Source organism: Pteropus alecto, unplaced genomic scaffold (genome assembly GCF_000325575.1).
Source record: "Pteropus alecto unplaced genomic scaffold, ASM32557v1 scaffold7, whole genome shotgun sequence".
Lineage (NCBI taxonomy): Eukaryota > Metazoa > Chordata > Mammalia > Chiroptera > Pteropodidae > Pteropus > Pteropus alecto.
In genome coordinates this window covers 44,860,764-44,864,593 of record NW_006494614.1, presented here as the reverse complement: position 1 = coordinate 44,864,593, position 3,830 = coordinate 44,860,764, and the positions used below count along the sequence as shown (strand labels likewise).

Sequence of the window (3,830 nt, the reverse complement as noted above, 5' to 3'; positions counted from 1 at the left end):
GAAAAGTCTAGCTTTTTAGAATGGAATAGAAGACCCTTTCATAATTTGGCTACAACCATACCTTTCCTGTCTCATCACTTCTGCCATACAACAAGCCTACAAGAAAGAGCTCAAGGTTTTCTAAAACTCCATTTAATTTTATTATTTGGCCACCTGCTTATGCTCTCCCCTCTGCCTGGAATGCTTGTTTCCCCTCTTACAATTTGGCAAAATTCTACTCAACCTTCAGGGCTAAGTTCCATCCTTTTCTCTTTAAAGCTTTCCCTGACAATTTTTCCCCAAACTGACATACTCTCTCAGCATTTTATTCATTCTAAAAATGATTAATTCTTATCATAACATATCATGGATAGTAGTTTGTCTCCTCTGGCAAACTCTCAGTATCTCAGAGGGTATACTGTGTCTAATTCTTTGTCTTTTGAGCGCCCAACACAGTTGTTTAGCCACTGCCAGCACCCAATAAATATTTGCTGAGTTGTTAAATAATGCAACATTTAGTGTTGCAACTTTACACATCTTAGGTTAACAATTCAACTTCAGGTCTGCACACCACTTAAAAGAACTTTCACATAAAAGATATTGTAAAGACCAAACATCAATATTTAGCATGAGCATATATAATTTTCTCAAACCTTTTTGGCAATATTTTTAGTATCCTTTTTTAACTAGTTTCCTTTCCCATCTAACATTATTTGTATTTTTACAGGATCAGCAGTAACTGCAAACCTCACAGGCCCCTATAAGGGATAATCCCAAGCAAAACTGTGTCACTGAGAGTGGCTGGATAATTGCTTTGGGTACATTATTTCAGTAAATTTCCAATGAAATGCCCCAAGCACATCAAGTAGATTTTAGAAATGGGGATATGCACTGCTGACTAAATGCATAAGATTCACACACATTACTGAGGCATTTATTCTAAATTAATAATTGAAAACAATAGTATAGAACTACCCATTGCTGCTTTAACTATAATATCCTTTCATTTTTAAATAAGAATAACACTTAAGACTCTACTCTGAGTACAACCCCCTCCCACCCAACAAGCAGACTCTAACTTGTTATCAATGGGATGCTGATAAGCCTGCCTTTGTCTTAACACTTTCCCTTTCCAACATTCCTTTACTAGAGACCTTCTGCTCCAGTCATGGATAAGTCTCCTCAATATACCCCAATGATTAAATTCACCCTATTTTACTACGACCATGCTACCCTGAACACGCCGGATCCTGTCTGATCTTGGAAGCTAAGCAGGTCTGGTCTGGTTAGTACTTGGATGGGAGACCGACCACCTAGGAAAACTAGGTGCAGTAGGCGTAAAAAAAAAAGAGAGAGAAAGAAAAGAAAATACTCACACTATTTTCTCAATGTATAATTTATCTCTTTCTAATTCAAATTTTATGCTTCTTTCAAAGACCAGCTCAAATCTTACCTCTTCCAAAGTGTTCACTAACTCAGCCCACCATAAGTCTTATCTTTTCTAAATTTCTACCACACTTAAAGTATAACAGCTCACATAGCACTTGTTTACATACTACCACATTTAGTTTCATAATTATATATATATACACACATATATATGTATATATATATATGTGTGTATATATATATGTATATATATATACACACACACACACACACTTTTTTCCTAGCTAGGCTGTTTGCTCTTAAAGGAAAAAAGCCGGGTCTTCTACATCATTTGTAATCTCACAATCCTCCTCTCACATGAAGCATAATACTGGGCAGAGGGGGCACATGTATTAACAATTTGAAGGAGTGAACTAAATGCTTGCTATACAATGATATACCACTTATATAGTGTGGCATATAATATCTATTGCTTGCCTACTGTGTAGCAAGCACTTTGTAGGCACTAGTGATACTGCCAGGATGAAAACAGAGGTAATTCCTGTCCTAAACGCTAATAATAGTCCAGAGAGCAAGAGACATTGAATTTCAAGAACTCTATCACAGAGCAAGGTTATTACTAGTTCCATGATGTAAGAACCTCAGGCAACATACTTTGTAGATCCTCAGTTATGAAACTGAATCACAGAATTTTATATCTGAATGAAACTTAGAAGTAATTTCCTTCAATTTTCTTGCACGACTCATGATTAAACTTTAGTATAGTCTATCTTTCTACCAGTTCTAGGCATTGCCTTAATTGACAGTCGGAAAAGACTGACTTCTTCCCGACCTCCAATTCTCCTGTCTCCCAAGGATTGTAACTACAACCGCCACATATCCACCCATGAGAAGTCCAGAGCACTCAGAGGAGAGCATTGGGCTGATATGCTGCACCTTTACACTCCGGCTTTTCAAACCACCATTTTCTAGCCCGCATGCTAAACAGAACCTGTAACTTTCAATCTAGTATATAGCAAGCCTGTACTACTTTTAAGGAAGACAAAAAAAAAAACAGTGCTTCCATACTTCCTTGGCCCTAATGACAGAAGCATGACAACGGTTCTGGGAAATAAAACAGCTGATTTGCGACTATGAGGAAGTAAGGACTGAAGATGGATATCCGCCCCCTTGGCCTCAAAATCTGCAGCAACGATGTGATAAAATGCACAGAGCAAAGTTTTAGGTGTGCATTAAGCACGTGCACATACATGTGAAGTTGGAAACTAGGCAACAGGTTGGCCACCCCCTATCTCTAATGACAGATCGGCTCCCCTAGGTCGTGGGTGTGTCTGACGCCACACGCAGGCACTGATTCACAGCTCTCTCCATAACAACCAGCTTGTCCTCCCAGCCCCGCCAGGGCAAGGGCTGAAGGCCCCAACAGCGCCAAACTTTCCGAACCCCAACCCCAGCGTCCCCGGTTCCGCCTCCACACGGTCTCAGACAACCTCATCTTAGGCGGGATGAGAGGCTGCTCCGGGACTCCAGGCTTCTCCTGATTCGACTCGGTTTCGGGAGCCCGGCAGAGCCACCCTGAAGCCCCCAGACATCTACTTCCCACTACACCTTTCAGAACTACTGTCTTCGCTGGCCCCTCGCTGCCGATTCCGAGAACGCCCGCATCCAGAAACTGACCCTCGTCAGCCCCCGTCCCCGGAGAAGGCAGCGAAGGGGCGTGGAGTGGCGCGCGCGCGGGTGCTCTGTCACATGTCCTGAGTTCCTTTTCTAGACGTACAAAAAAGGGAATCCCTTCCATGCTGTAGAAACACGGAAGAAACAAGACCATCCCACACTGCAGCAGGTGCGGCCAGGCCCCCCCTCCCCTGCGAAGCCCCGGCTACTCACCCCAACAAGGTTCCTCTGCGACCTAGCCGCCGGCACAGAGGCCTCTTCCGCCTGCTCCGCTGCCTGCTCGTAACCACCGCCCCCTCGGCAGATGCCGTCGCCGCCTTCCTCGCCGCCGCCGCCGCGGCGCGCGCCCGCTCTCACGCACAACGCCGTGGCCGCGCACGCGCTTCTGCGCGCTGGCGTCACTTAGCAACCGATGGCGACGAGTGGGCGGGATCTGAAGGTTTAGGGCGGCGAGGTCGCCTCAGGCAGGTTTTGCGGCTTTTCCTCACCCGCCGCACCCGCTGCCCTCCGGAGCAGGGGGCTCCAGGGTGTGACTGCCCGGCCGGCATCTGGCTCCGGGTAAGTCACGTTACTACGTCACTGTATGGCGTCACCGATCTCGTCACTGCGGATGGGATGGTCCCCGCCTTGATCGCCGTGGCGAAGTTACAGGGCGCCTGTGGTGGAGAGAGCAGTGGCTTCGTCCAGTCTGGCATGGATCCCACAGGCTACTTCTGCTAAGTGTAGGAAGGTTCTCAAAGGAGTAAAGGAAGGAACTGACTGCGCACTTAATTATGGAAGACTGCTAA

At 45.4% G+C, this 3,830-nt stretch overlaps 1 protein-coding gene across 1 annotated transcript in view; it reads right to left on the bottom strand.

Annotated features, from left to right (window-relative positions):
- Positions 1–3,435, bottom strand: part of BTBD9 (BTB domain containing 9) — a 59,668-nt gene extending 56,233 nt beyond the window's left edge. Inside the window, exon 1 of the mRNA XM_006926849.3 lies at positions 3,256–3,435. The gene's annotated coding sequence lies outside the window, so the exon portion shown is untranslated. The remainder of the gene's footprint in view (positions 1–3,255) is intronic.
- Positions 3,436–3,830: the final 395 nt, after the last annotated feature.